Source organism: Macrobrachium nipponense, chromosome 32 (assembly GCF_015104395.2).
Source record: "Macrobrachium nipponense isolate FS-2020 chromosome 32, ASM1510439v2, whole genome shotgun sequence".
NCBI lineage: Eukaryota > Metazoa > Arthropoda > Malacostraca > Decapoda > Palaemonidae > Macrobrachium > Macrobrachium nipponense.
The window spans coordinates 60,196,592-60,212,745 of record NC_061094.1 but is presented as its reverse complement, the minus strand read 5'-3'; the positions used below and the strand labels follow the sequence as shown (position 1 = coordinate 60,212,745).

At 39.9% G+C, this 16,154-nt stretch overlaps 1 protein-coding gene and 2 long non-coding RNA genes across 3 annotated transcripts in view; 1 reads left to right on the top strand and 2 right to left on the bottom strand.

Moving 5' to 3' along the window:
* Positions 1–16,154, top strand: part of LOC135207527 (proteasome activator complex subunit 4-like) — a 108,795-nt gene that overhangs the window by 57,836 nt on the left and 34,805 nt on the right. The window lies entirely within an intron of this gene.
* Positions 224–2,066, bottom strand: LOC135207529 (uncharacterized). Its single transcript, XR_010312985.1, has 3 exons — positions 2,026–2,066; positions 1,635–1,824; positions 224–516 (listed from the first exon to the last, which is right to left on the bottom strand). It is a non-coding gene; the product is annotated as an uncharacterized LOC135207529 (long non-coding RNA).
* On the bottom strand, positions 2,084–3,865 carry LOC135207528 (uncharacterized). Its single transcript, XR_010312984.1, has 4 exons — positions 3,780–3,865; positions 3,362–3,574; positions 2,930–3,093; positions 2,084–2,122 (listed from the first exon to the last, which is right to left on the bottom strand). It is a non-coding gene; the product is annotated as an uncharacterized LOC135207528 (long non-coding RNA).

The window sequence follows — 16,154 nt, the reverse complement described above, 5'->3', positions numbered from 1 at the left end:
ATTGCTAACCTAGAAACAGGCACAAACATCTCTCATTAATTTTCTTGATTCTTACACTTTCATCAATGTTAGAATACTGATGTGCTCAATACTTCAAAGGAAATCATTAGCCTTTTATTCATCTCATTTACTGAGTTCCACATTTGGAACTACTTCGCCTACGAAAAAAAGCTTCTAACAAAAACCGATAAACTTGGAAGTTAAAAACTTTCATAAGAATTTAGAAAATAAAGTATGAAAAGAACTCCAAAACTTACCCCACTATACTGGCTAGTTGACAACTGCAGTAAACTTATCATGATTTTACTATGGGTTTCAGTTAGATGCACAGTGCTGTTTTCTAAAACGCGACTTTCTTGATGAAGAACTGCTCTCTCTATCAAGAGCGATCGTATATGCTGCTTGTTCCTCGTTAATTTATTTGCTAATGCATCCTTTATAAATTGAAAACTTTTCCACCTGGCATCAAAATCTTCTTTGGAAACACCATGGAAAAAATATGAGACCACTATAGATCTGAAAGGGAGACTCACAATTAAGCTTTTCTATTTACTAAATTATATTTCACATCTTATGCTGAAATGTACAAATAAAAACTTTTACATGAAATACCAAATGTTTAAAATGGAACATAATAAAATTTCCAAGTGTACAATAAAAAATTAACAGTTCCAATATTCATGTTAAAAATTCACTAACTTCTATTTGGGAATCAAGGATTCTTTCTTCAAGGGGTGCATCAGCTAATGTTTTAATCACTTCATTGAGTTAATGATAAATTAAAGCTTCTTAAAACCCCCATTAGTTATTATATGGGTATCATAACTATCCTTCCGTTACCTAACCTAGCATGAAAAAACATCGATATCTAAAAAGTTCTAAAAGTAATTTCCCAAAGTGTTAATCTAGGAGATTAGCCTAAATATAAATGTGACCCTTAAATGTCTTGAGAATTAACAGTAAATATAGCCAACAAAACAATCAAATTTGCAAAGAAATAATTATCCAAACCCATCCATATATTTCAAGTGTAGTCAAAATTACATTCATGTTCACGCTTATTATTTACTTTAAAACTCCTTTAACAAGATGAAGCAATACACAAAAGCAAGGAATTACCATGAAGTGGGTGTAGTATATTGAGCTGTACTTTATTACTCATTTGAAAATCGTGCCTCGAGTTATTACTCATTTGAAAATCGTGCCTCACCTCTCTAGCGCCACCTAGTAGGACACCTTGTAACCATATAAAACTTCAATAAAAGGAACTCAAGTTGCAGCATGGGTTTGCATTAATCCCTGCTTTTACTTTTACCCTTAATAAATGGAGTTACACCCTGATACACTACAGTGGGCACTCAAAAAAGAAGTATAACTCACAGAATAGAGGGTAAAAAGCATGCAACTCTCAGTTGAAGAGACTGTCAATGAACTACAGTACACATATTGTCATGTGCTACATAAAGCAACTGTGGACTCCATCCCTATCAATAGCGTCACTCATTTGAAAAGAAAGTCTAGTAAGAAATTAAGTGAAAATCTATCTAAACTAGACATATTTCTCTTGAAAATTTTGTTCTCTAGACAATTACTTATGTGTTTATCAGTGTATCAACTTTAAATAAAATACTTACACTTATAGCCCGACTTAGGGCTTTTGTATCATCTGATCCCTTTTCAAGCATTTGATTCACCAACATCAAGATGACATCTGCCGTTGCCTTGCGAACATTGGGAGGAAATCCGGGAGTATCCAACGTCACACACAACTCATATTTTCTTGTCATAAATCTACTGGAATCTTTTCTAACAGCCATATTCATTCTAGTATTTGATAAGAAAAAGAAACAAATCAAGACCAAGAAACACTTTCTCACTTTAGCAAAACTACAAAAACATCTATTTTAATCTCCGATGTAAAATGCATAAGTTTTATTATTCTCCAAAGTGTTTACAGCATTTCAACTATATATGGTTCCAGTTACTCTTGATTATCTTCTCATAATCTTCAAAACTTGTACTTACAAATCAATGGGTTCCTCGCCCCAATGTGGGAGAGCAATACCCCCAAGCCAAGAACAATACATCTAGTGTGATACTCAGACTCTGTTGAAGAACCTCCCTGCAAAGAAAATCAATTTCAGGAATGACTTCCCCTGTATCTTTTTATCATCAAAAAAAGTCACTGGCTGTTTATAGACATAGAATACCAAGATTGTTAGGGTTTGGATACTTCAGGCGGATTTAGGTTGGTTGGATATAGGTCCCCTCAAATAAATTAAAAGAAACATTACTGGTTCTAAGTACCAAAGTTATTTAATGAGGTCTTTGTACCGAAAAGCAGCTTCATATTTAAACAATATTCTAGCAGCTATCATCCACCAAAAAATTACTTCTCATGCTCTAACTATTGATTAAGGTCAAACATAATCTCCTTACTCAGGTTAGACTGGATGATGTGCTGGATTCTACACTGATTAATATATCCAATAAAAACGACATGCCCAATTTATGTTAAGGAAAAAATCACTATATACTGTAATTATATTAGATTTTTATTTATAACACTCATTCTTATAAAGATGCTGTGGCCATGAACTAACCAGGTGGTTTCAACAATCATGTCTTGTCTGTAATCTTGCATGGTGCATTAGTTATTCAATACCCATGTGTATGACCAGTGTGGCCAATTACAATACAAGATATTGATGTGGCTTCTTTTTAGAATGAAAATCAGTCCTACAGCTAATTTAATTATTTTAATTTACTGTCAGATTCATTACCCCACAATGAAGAACTATATACGTCACTTTAACAAACATGATTTTCATATTCAAGCTTTTGCTGGTTATTACCGCAAAATTCAAATTTCATATAATTCAGTACTTTAATAAAAAACCAACGAAACGAAAAGAATAAATTAACAAACCTGGACACTTCCTTCTCTCCAAGAGCAACTTCCTTTAACAGCTTCAGCTCAGGGGGTCAAGAAAGTACGGACGAGATCTGAACATAGCTTCCTCCTCAGCTTTGCCTGGCTCCCACCACCCACTTAATGCCAAGGTTGTGAATATGACCAGCTTCTCCCCAGTGCTAAAAATCAAAGTTTAAACAACCATGTCTTGTTCTGTGATCTTGTATGGTACTATAGTATTTCATTATACGAAATAGTAATCAAGGCTGAAAATGATGTTATCTACACTGTAAGATGGTAATTTTTGGTTTCCATTTTTTGTAGAAAAACTTTCAAAAGTCAATTTTACAAATACATAGATAAAAATTAATTTTCCAACTAATAAAACTAATAAATAGAGTAAATAATACAATCCCTACTGTCTCTTAAATGGAACAGCTAACTTACCCTTATGGGCAAATACTCTGTCAGGGGTGTATCCCAGTCATACGATAAAGATCGATACTCAGATGGGAAGCTAACACCTAAATATTTAAGGAGGAATCTTAATACAGATCCTGCTAAGTGATACCCTTCTCGGCACTTTAGATGCAATGTCTGCCGTAGAACCTGCATTATCTGAGGCACATATTCAACGAGGTGCCCTCCACATCTCACCAACTGAAAAAAGTTTTTTATGAGCATAGATTCAGCAGAAGAAACATTGTGTGCTTGCACAATAAAATGTTAATCACCTAATATGTTAATCAAAAATTCTTCTGTAATAAATATAACCCAAATAATTCAATAAGCATCTATGCAATGAAAATATTTCAACAGCCCAAATACAAGTGAAATACTGTATGTTCAAAACTCTATCAATTACCTCAGAAAGAAGGAGAAGATTGAACAATATTTCGTCATCTAAGTTTTCTTCATTCTTGACCTCTTCATTGTCAGTTAAAGCTAACAGAGACGGCACTCAGGGACAAATACCTTGAGTGCTTCCTTAGGATTAACCTGAAATTAAATTAGGGAAATACAATACCTTAATACATAGAAATTTTAATAGCAACACAAGCAAGAGAAGCATCTAAACTTTAGTTTTGCATATATTACAATTCTTTTCTACATGTCTTACTTTGACAGCTGATCGACACATGTTAGCAGCAAACTTTCCAGCCACATGGATTTCAATCATTTTCCCACTGATAAAAGTCTGAAGCCGCTGAAGTGCTGCCTTGTATATCTTTGGATGACTTTGCGTCAATATGGCAGAAAATGTTGAGGAGAGACCCATTTCGAGCATGTTCTCTTCTCTGTTCATCTTCTCCGTTTCCCTGTCCAACTGGGTGATTTGTTCCAAAGTCGAATTTTCTATCAGAGCAAAGCATCTATCCATAAACTGCAACACGAAATCCTCAAAGCTTGCTGTTTGAAGACAAACTTGTTGCTCCACCTGCAGTAAATACCAAATTTATTAAGTGTTCAAAAAATCATGTTTGATATGTTATTGTTATAATACAATTAAGTTTGTTCATACTTACCTGGCAGATATATATATAGCTGTATTTTCTGAAGTCCGACAGAATTTAAAAATTCGCGGCACACGCAGTGGGCGGCCAGGTGGTAGTACCCATTCCCGCCGCTGGGAGGCGGATATCAGGAACTATTCCCATTTTCTATTCATATTTTATCAGTGCCACTGTCTCCTGAGGGGAGGTGGGTGGGCACTTTAATTATATATATCTGCCAGGTAAGTATGAACAAACTTAATTGTATTATAACAATAACATTTTGTTCATGAAACTTACCTGACAGATATATATATAGCTGAATCCCACCTTCGGATGGTGGGAAGAGACAGAATAGGATTTTTGGGAAACTAAATTAAGTAGATGATATACATCTTGGTTCCTGACCTGTTAGCATAGCCGACTTCGTGATTACTAGTCCCACCAAAGTCTGTCTTCTCGCGTTACTAGAGTTAGCCAGCGAGGTAGAGACCTGTAATGCTGGTGCGCTCTAGATGATCTAGTCAACGGGGCGTGACCACAATGTGACTAGACCATATGACCATACTTCTGAGGGCACCGAAGCTAAACCACCACCTGACCTAACCTATCAAAGTTAGTTCCATAACTTCTAGGCTAAAGAAAAGGAACGCGCCTCAAGCGACCAACCCTTCAAAGTTAAAAGCACACCTATCCCTTTTCTATAGGATAGGATTCGTGTTGCTTCTTGCACCCAATAATATATCTACGGATATGTATGGTCCTAGCGACTTACGGATCTGAAATGTCGTCTTCACATCCCGTCGGGAGTGTGAAGCGAACACAGAGTTGCTTCGCTAAAGCGTGGCAACTCAGGATGTTACTGAGTGTCATGCTCTGTTGAAATGCTTCCGAGGCCGCGCCCTCACCTCTTGAGCAATCATATTAAGAAAAAATCTCAAATCTTTATGCAAACATAATGAATGAGACCTCTTAAAAGAACTCCTTGGCTATAATGCCAGGGTGTTCTGGACATGAACCAGTCTGGTCTTTTTACGGAAACACCGCAGATTGTCGGGAGTGTGAAGCGAACCCAGAGTTGCTTCGCAAAGCGTGGCACTCAGGATGTTACTGAGTGTCATGCTCTGTTGAAATGCTTCCGAGGCCGCGCCCTCACCTCTTGAGCATTCATATTAAGAAAAAATCTCAAATCTTTATGCAAACATAATGAATGAGACTCTTAAAATTGAACTCCTTGGCTATCATGCCAGGGTGTTCTTGGACATGAACTAGTCTGGTCTTTTTACGGAACACCGCAGATTGTCTGTTGACCTTGACTTTCTATAGTTTATCAAGATAAAACTTGAGAGACCCTACAGGGCACAGGACTCTCTAATGCCCTTGCCCAATAATTTGTGCCATACCCTTGGTCTCCAAGCCTTCGGGTCAATGGTTAGACAGGTTTTCGTTCTTATCAAGAACGGAAGGCTTAGCGGACAGACCGCATTATGTCCTTTAAAGCCAAAACCTCTGATGATGGCTAAAACCTCACTAACCCTCCTGCCGTGGCTAGAGCGGTTAGAATATTAGCCTTTCTGGTCACGTGTATTAAGTTCGCAGAAAGGATAGGTTCGAAATGCTTTTGGCATCAGAAACTCAGACTACGTTCTAAGTTCCATGCCGGAACCTTTGATCCAGAGAATTTCAAGATTTCCACAGACCTCAAAGATCGTGAAGCTTTGTTGTTTGACAGAACCGAATCTCTGAGCCTAGAGGCCGTCAACAACATATTTGCATATTCTACAACAGTTAGGACTTCTATCTTATCTCATACTTTCATACGGAAAGATAGAACCATAACGAAATTCACAGAGGTCGAGGTGGAGGAAACAGTCATTTCCCTTACTATCTCCAGAAACGGCCCCTCCGATTGAAAAACTGAAAATAGGCAGCACTGCTTTGCCTTGGCCAAGAGACTGCCATTAATCTTGAAGCTCTTATCGCTTCTCGATAGTCTGAACGCCTTCAGAGTCAGAGCGGAGAGATATTAGATACTTCACTAAGTGACGATGTTAGATTACACAGATTCCTCTCGGGAATGGGTCTTTGGACAATTCTCTGAATTACCTGACCTCTGTGATTCCAACCTCTTAGAGGCCAACATGTGGCGACCCTAAAGCTAATCCTTAGGATCATGAATAAGGGAACAACTTAAGAGGAAGCTCCTTCGTCTTCAATATTACGAAAAACTTAACTAAAGGACGCCCTCAGTCTCTCCTCACTTTCGACATACTTCTAAGTGAGGATTATTCAGACGTCAGTAGTTGTTGCCTTTCGATCGAGAAGACCCGCACGGACGTGCACTAGTTTAACGAACCTCTTGAGGATCGTTACGTTCCGTGCCCAAGCCCATAACCAATTCTCTCTTCTCGAGCTATGAGAGAGCTGAGAAATTATCCGAGATGACTTGGGCCACTCGATCCAAACTCACCCTTCGAGGAACTGGAGAGCCGACCAATTTGGCTTCCAATTCTTTCAAGACAATGTGCCAGAAACATCTGTTCTCGTTCGGATGTCTGGCACCCTCTCGCTATCACCGAGGTGATCCTCAAGCCGTGAGAGAAAATTAGAATTACAAGATCTTGATGTTATTCCAATTTCTTCGTGAGAAAATTGTAGAGGTCTGATCTGAATTGCTGTTTATTCAGGGAAAAAACAAGCTTCTCCAGCGAGGAAATGGTCCCCAGCAAACTCATCCATTCCCTCACTCAGCCTGCTTCCTTCCCTAAATAAGGCTGCGCTTTGCATAAGCATGAGAGCATTATTATAGTGCTATGCCGCGGTAGATTCGTACAGAAAGTTACCGTGCGGTAAACCCGCACCTAACAAGTATAAGAGATATCTTGTTGAAATTTTTAAATTTTCTAAGTAAACGGCAGGTATGATCCTTCAAAATCACTAGAAATTTCCTCAACCCGAGGCTAAAATCCATGATTGTAGGGCAGAGAGACGGTTTATTCAGCCATTTCCCGGAAGGGAGAGAGACGTAACCAACTGCGCATGACACCGAGCTAGCCGGGTATGCCGTAGATCACAGTAACAGCAGCCTTGATCATCGTCTCGCACTATGTGCCTGAGTTGCCAGTACTCCTTTTACGAAGGGATAGGTATGAAATTATCGAGCCAAAGGAAACTCTCAAGCAGGCATATTTAAACGAAACAAAATTCGCTAAATACAGAAGCTGAGTTGATGTTGCAGTTCAATTAGAATACTTCTCGTCTAAGTCGCAATCCGTAGAATAACTAGGATATGCGCCTACCCCTCGGACAATTCAACTGCTTAGTAGAATCATGTCGCGAGGTTAATATACGTAGTATATTTATAGTATTCTGAACAACGATCTCCATCCTAAATTCTTTCCTTCAAGAAAATAAAATAAGGATTGGAGATCGACCACCTTCGATCTCTATCAAAAAGAGTGAAGGAGAAGTCTTCCTCGAAGGAAAAGCTTCAAGGTGGGAACAGAATACTATCGCCTGAGTTGCCAGCTACTCCCTTTACGAAGGAAATAGGTATGATATTATCGAGCAAAAGGAAACTCTCAAGCAGGCCTATTTAAACGAAACAGAATTCGCTAAATACAGAAGCTGAGTTGGTGTTGTCGTAACAATACCTGAAGAGTTGTTCTTACTCCGAAAACTCTTGGAAGGTTGAAGGGAGTGTCAAATAAATACATTAGAACAACAGTTCTTTCGGCTTCTATCCGCAGAGGTAAATACGATATGCGTATATGACTCGACCCATGCGTTAGCAAAATGACGCAAAGATAAACTACGTAAGTATTGTAGTAATTTGAACATCGAATTCTCTACTACATCTTTTCCTGGGACGAGGAAGAGAGAAAGAAAGGAAAACGACTGTCCACGTTCTAATGAACGAGACTTTTAAAAGAACTCCTTGACTCTTTGCCAAGACTCTTTTCCAAGAAAAGGGAGTAACATTCGAATAGAGATCATCAAGAGAGTTTGAATTTTGGCCTAGCCTAACTCCTTTCTTTGTCTATAAAAATGAATAATCTACCCACCTGTACGCTTTCTCCAACTCCAGTACACTCCAGAAATCACCTTAAAACACCAGCACCACAAGACTTACGACCCAAAAAACAACTCCTACCAGACAGAGAGCTCTCCCCTACCAACCACACACCACCAACACGTGCTTTCTACTGCCCCGTGTTATTGTTTACATCCTGCCGACGCCGCCGCCATCTTGTCTAGTCGTACAGCCTATGACGTCACAACAACTTAAATACATCAACAGACACCTTCTAGAATCTACCACATGTTGTCTATATATAGGACACCCACCATATTTCAACAATGCATAAAATACCCATAACAATTATACAATATATAATCACACTTATCTATACCCATAACAATTATACAATATATAATCACACTTATCTTTGTCTCCCCCTCCCCTCCGACTGTTTCCTAACCTAGTATTCCCCTTCTTAATTTCCTTCGTCTCCAAACTCTTTAACCTCTACATAATTTCTAATACATTCCCCTGAACTCCTGCTTTAGTTAATACATCAGCCACTTGCTCCTTTCCTTTTATCCATCTCACCTCCTTTATTTCCCCGGATTCAATGGTTTCCCTTATTGCAGCAATATCTATTTTTAATCTCTTGCTACTTACACCAGTGCTCGATTTGATGGCGGTCATTAGTGTTTACTTATCAGTGTTAACCAAGGCTTCTAAATTTCTCCCTCCTACTAACTCTTCCCACAAATGCTTGAAATATATCAATCCTTCTACAGCTTCCCCAACACTCAGGCTTCAGCCTCAATGGTGGATTTTGCCACTCTCCTGGATTTCCTAGACTTCCACCATATGGGACCTTCTCCTCTTCCCATCTGTCAAAGAAATTAATATCCCAAAAAACCCAAGTTGAGTATGGCCATCTTCTATGTTTCCAAATGAAGCGTCTGCATAGGCTTCCCAATAAACCCTTTCTTCTTCCATCTCACTTATTGTAACTTTGCCCATCATGCCTCTTAGTTTTTCTCACAATTTTAATAAGTTTCTTCATCCATCCGAGTTGTTCCTTCTTTAAATGCTTTACTTAATTCGCTAATATCATATGATCTGGCATCGTGTGTAGTGATACCCAATTCAGCTGTCCTACCACTGATCTGTACTCTGTTAACTCTTTTTGTTCTAGCACTCTATTACCCGTATATCTTCTAGCCTCTGGTTCTCTTATGGAATTTATATACTGCCACTGATTAAGGAAAAATCTATTCTCCTTCTGCTCTATTACTACTCCTATATACTTGAACCTTTTACTCTCTTGTTCTCCTACTTGCAATTTCCCTTTCAATCTCCCAATCGTTTCCTTTAAGAATCCTTCAGTTCCTCCGTAGCAAAAAATCATCTACGTGTGTACACAAAATGCCTTCCAATTTATTGTTCTTTTTCCAAAAGAATATATTAAGGTTCTAGTCTACTTCTCTCACCTTGAAGCTCCTTCACTACTTTCACCACTTTACAATACCATGCTTTTGCTGCATCCTTGAGCCCATAGACTGTTTTCTTCAACTTCCATAATCCCCTCCAACCATCTTCCCTTGGTGGCTTCAAGTACACTTCTCTTTGTATCTCGTCACCTTGTAAATATGCAGTTTTGACATCCAATGTATAACAATTCCAATTTTTTCACCTTTATTATGGTTAGACAGAATTTTAAAATTTCAGCATTGCATGTGGGAGCATCCTTTTCCCACTCAGCCCATTTTCTTCTTCAAACCTTCTAGCTACCAATCTTGCTTTACATATCCTTTCCCCCCTTTTATCTTTTATCAGTTACTATCCATCTGTAGATATAGCTTTTTGTCCAACATCATTTACCTCCTCATATACCTGGTTATCTCTCCAACTTAGAAGTTCTTTTTCTTTAGCTTCCATTATGCTTCTATTTCAAATCCCAGCAACACCTCCTCTTCATCTTCAATTTTTCTACCTGACTATAATCCCTCAAGTTAACCCACCCTTTGTCACCTGACTGTGATCTCGTATATTGTACGAATCAGACCATGCTTGGCTTGATCCTCCTACAAGACTAAAATAGTCCATTCTTCTACTTGTCCTGTATCATTGTTTATAGCCCTAACTCTATTTCCCTTTTTGAATTTTGGTATCTCTTCCATTAACTCGCTTTCTATTGACCCACTTTGCCCGTTATCTTCCACTGTTTCCTCTATCACCTCTCTTTCTATAGTCTCTTCTGTGTCTGCATTCCTTCTCTCACCCATTATCTCCTCTCCTTCCAGCCAATCTACTTTCCCTTCATTTGGGCCATCTGACCTACCTTTCACCCCATGGGATTTATCTATTCTAGCCGATATCTCTTCTGTATCTGGTGATCGTCGTTTTGAATCCTTGTCACATGTATCCTAGCTACTTCTCTTAAAGAATCCCCATGTTTGACTATTATTGTTTTCCCCGATACTCCCACTACCTGAGCAGGTCCTCTCCATTCATTTTCATTTTCCCTCTTATAGAATACCTCATCTCCTACCACTGCTTCTTCAAATTTATGTTCTCTGATGTTTTTGTTTAGCGCTATTCTTATTTTATTACAGGACTCATTTTTTATAAATGCTTCTCTGGCCTTGTGCATTGCATTCAGTGTGTCCCTTACCATACCCTCTTCCATCCCTTTTTCTCTGCTTGCAGGACTTAGAACTTTCTTCTCCTATTAGGTTAGGCAGTGAAGGGTTTTTTTCCAAATACTAATTGGTTGGGGGTGAGAAACCTCCATTATTCCATTAAACAGTTCCTAGCACTCACTCACCCATTTCAAAGCTAGGGACAATCTACTTCCTCTTCCTCCATCATCTTCCTTACACTTCCCTTGATCATGCCTACGGTCTTTTCACATAATCCGTTGCTCCACGGAGATTCTGATGCTGTGGCTAATACTTTAATATTCCCATTTTTTCTGCCATCCTCCTTACTTTTTCATTTTGAAATTCTCCCCCATTATCTGACAATATTTTGGAGGGTGCTCCAAATATAGCAAACCAGCACTCAAAAAGTATCTTTATTATAGTTTCTGGTTTCTTATCTTTATCCAACAGGCCTGACAATATCTCGTTGCCATATCCACTATTACCAAGAACTTTCTCTCTTCTATCTCTCCCACATCCATCGCTACGACTTCATTGAACGTTTTACTCCAAGAAAAGCCTACTACCGGTTTGGCGGGGTTTCTTTTGTATTTTTACAAAACCTCACAATTTTTTAATCAGTTCCGTTAGTAACTTTCTTATTTCCTCTTTTTCTTTTCGATTAACCCATTACTCCTTTGTTGTGCTTCCTCTGTTAGCTTCCATATTTTATCTCCACTTCCATGACCAAAATGTAAATGTAATTTCTTCATTGTGTTCTTAATTCCCTCGGATTCTTTCCCTTCCAACCCTCCAGTAATAATTCTTCTACCTTCCTCCTCCTTATAGGCACTCTTAAATGACCCTGTTCGTCTTCTCTTAACTCTACTTTCATTCCCCCTAATACTTCTACTATGACACAAGTTTCACAAATTTAGGTCAATACCCATTTTTACTCATGGTTTGCTTACCTATCAGCCAGGGTATATCACCTTGCAGAATTTCCGTCTTCAAATAAAACTTTCCTGTTTTTAGTATCACAGGTATTTCTATTATTCCTCTGGACTTATAAGATGTCTCACCAAAATTAAACACTTTATTAGACTCTGTCCTAGTGTCCTCATTCTCCTCAAACTCTTCCTGACTCAAATCCATGACAATACGTGCTAGTCACAATTCCCCGCAAACTGTTGATTTACACCCTGTGTCCAAAATTGCATCAACCACCTCCCATGATGCTTCCACTATTTTATTAACTTCTCCTACATAAACCTCTTCTTCTTCTGTCCCATTTTCTGTTTTTACCTTATTTTCTTCTAGTCTTGTTTCAGTTTTTCTTCCTATTATGAAAATTCTGAGGACAATCCTAGCCCAATGCCATTCTGAGCTGCATATTGCACATACTGTTACCTTCCCTTCTTTGTTTATAGGATGTTTCTACCACCCCTTCCTCGGTTCCATCTTCCCCGATATCTTTGGTTTTCCCTCCCTCTCCCAGAACTGGCATTGCCTTCTGACGAACCCCACCCCATTCCCGTTCCTCTTTAGTCCTAATCCCTCAAATAGTCTTTTGTTCATTGTTTGCGACACTGTTCCGTACTCTAGCTTTTCTTGCCCACAAGCCGATAATACCATTTGTTTTTGATTTTCCGTGAGATTTGCTTGCTCTATTACATGATACCCCTTGACTTCGCCTTCAAGCGCGCCTTTCCCCATTGCTCTTTCACACTCAGATGCTGCCTTCTCGTATCTAATTAAATAGTCCGCCATATTTTCACTAGATCAATCTCTTCTTATTAGAAGGTATCTTTTTATTCTACCGTAATTCTCCATTACCGAGTCTTTTAGATAGGCTTTATCTAGTTTCTCTAGGATTAACTTTGGACCCTCTGTACCAGTAAGTTTATCTTTATCTAATGCTTCCACTAGCTCTCGGGCTTTCCCTTTTAAGCTCATTACTCATTTCTATCGCCGGTATTTTGTATCTTCTCCATACAACAATGCCATCTTCGGCTTGACCTTTCCATTCTTTTGTATTCTTCTTGTATCCCGCTAAACCTAGGACATTCCCTTCTCCATCTAGTAGTCTCCCTTTGTTCACTGTCGGATCCAGGCATCTTTGATCAACCACGCTCTGCTACCAGTTTGAATTTTGGCCTAGCCTAACTCCTTTCTTTGTCTATAAAAATGAATAATCTACCCACCGTACGCTTTCTCCAACTCCAGTACACTCCAGAAATCACCTTAAAACACCAGCACCACAAGACTTACGACCCAAAAAACAACTCCTACCAGACAGAGAGCTCTCCCCTACCAACCACACACCACCAACACGTGCTTTCTACTGCCCCATGTTATTGTTTACATTCCTGCCGACGCCGCCGCCATCTTGTCTATGACGTCACAACACAACTTAAATACATCAACAGACACCTTCTAGAATCTACCACATGTTGTCTATATATAGGACACCAACCTACCATATTTCAACAATGCATAAAATAACCCATAACAATTATACAATATATAATCACACTTATCTATACCCATAACAATTATACAATATATAATCAGAGAGAACCGTGGATCGAAAAAGACCGTTCAATGTTCTTATGATATTGGACAAAAGACTTCCTGGATAGTCTACAAGTCTTTCTCTTAACCGATGAGCCTCTGAAAATGAATGAGAGCTCTTCCGAAATTTGTTAATGAGTTTATCCTGCTTAAAGACGATAAAACGTTAAAATCTATGTCAATGAGAACTACCCATTTATGAGGGTCCACCACTTAAATGACAATGGGGAAAACGTCCTGACTTGACAAAACTATTAGCACTTTGCTAATAGGGGAAAACCCTTTAACTGACCGACCGAAAGTCACCCAGGAATCCGAGTATATAATCTTCCCGATTCTCAAAGAAATCGATGAAGAGGAAAGAGGGATCGAAGAAAAAATTCGGGTATGTCTCTCCGCTAACTCCGAATCCTTTTAAAAATTTCTGTAAAGAAATGTCCTCAACAGCAAATAAGACGCCTTCAACAAGTCTTTTCTCTCGCAAAGCGTCCTGCCGAGCTTCCACCGAAGCGTTCCTGGCGAATGTCCACAAAAGCGGTCCTGCTGAGCGTCCTCAAAAGCGTCCTGCTGAGCGTCTCAAAAGCGTCCTGCCGAGCGTCCTCACAAAAGCGTCCTGCTTAGCGTCCTGGAAAGCGTCCTGCTGAGCGTCCTCAAAAAAACGTCCTGCTTAGCTACGAGCGTGTCTGAGCAGAGAACACCAAGTCTTCTAACGACGTTTCAGAGAAGGAACTCGTCGAGCGCCTTGATGCATGCAAGGCCCGCCAAGAGGCGTCCTGGCGAGCGACCTTGCCAACATCTCAATGTTATGACGAACCGCGTTTTGCGTATGACATTGAATATTTTTAAGGGACGTCCTCATGCGAGTCTCCGGATGGAGAGCCGCACGCTGCTCCTGAAGAGTGTGAACACTAAAGGAAGACGTATGGCTTTCGTCTTCCGCAAGGTGCTTGCCGAGCGTCTGGAGAATGTCTCTACTTATAGGACGTCGAGCACCCTCCAAAGATTCCTCACGTCTAAATTGCCCTTCTTATGCCGGACCAGAGACAAAAGTGGTTTGAAACTGTGCAAAGCAGCTTGCCGGCCGTCAACCCTTATCAGCTTGCTTTATCGAAGTAAACGCGGAACGTTACATAACGTATACGGAGCGCAATGAGGAGAGGAGACGAATACTGAGTTGCTCCTCCAAAAGGTGGAATCAAGAATGTCCTTGATTACCAAAATTCTTTTGGTTGGAATGCTAGCGAGGTTGAAACAGCTCTAACTTCATGAGCGTTCACTCGCAGGAGGCTCAAATCACTCTTCTGGCAAGATGAATGAGCCTCCTTAATAATGTATACAGATGTATACATGAGCGGTCACTCGCAGGAGGCTCAAATCACTCTTCTGGCAAGATGAATGAGCCTCCATAATAATGTATGATATATACATGAGCGTTCTCGCAGGAGGCTCAAATCACTCTTCTGGCAAGATGAATGAGCCTCCTTAAATGTCCCTTAGGAAAAGAGCCAGTGCATTCTTCTAAAAGGGAAAATGTGGTCTCTTTACTCACCTTTCATCCTCTCGTGACGAGAGAGAGGACGTGAAGCGTCCTCTTCTCTAAAGCTTCTTTAGGGGGCGCGAGTCCTTCCGAGAACTCCAACCCCTGTGTGGGGAGGACGCCTCGGAGGACGAGAAGCATCCTTCAAGATTCGTGCACGTGCACGATCTTTAGCAGCCTGGGAAGAGTCAACAGGTTCTGCCGAAGGGACGCCAGATCGGTGGGGAGCCCCCGTAACCCTCTTGCGGCTTTCGACATGCCCTTCTCCCTGAGTCCTGGGAGTCCGACAGAGGTCCAGGCCTAGAGGCATTATGGGGCCGATCTGAGCCCCCTCCACAACACAAGGGCACTACACTTCACAACACTGATTGGAGAGCGAGCACTTTAGTCTAAGATTACTTGATGTAATCCTTTAGCAGACACTTATTCTAGGCTCGTAAGCCATACCACAGGGTTAGGCAAAAATAAATCTACAGGGAGGTTAGAAGGTTCATTATTTCTAACTTCTGTTTACTGTGGAGGAAAACTCCTGATTCTAACACGCTCTAAAATGCGTAAATGAATCCTCCTTCTTCCGTAATCAGTCACACATTACACTAATTACCTTATGCAAAGAAAACATGTAAACGTCATATATACTAAGCGAGTGTCTACCGAAAGTTACGGTAGCCTCACCTTACCATGCAGACAACAAAGTCTGAAACTAGGCTAACTAGCTTCAGACATCAAATGCAATGAAAAAATTTACGATAACGTATGCCTAGCCACAAATCCAAGTTAATAATCGAAAGAATAATTAGGATACTTAAGTGGCTAATGAAGTTTCAAAATCCTAGGCGGAGGTCTGTAAACAGTTGTTTACCGACCGGCGACAGAAAAAAATATGAATAGAAAATGGGAATAGTTCCTGATATCCGCCTCCCAGCGGCGGGAATGGGTACTACCACCTGGCCGCCCACTGCGTGTGCCGCGAATTTTT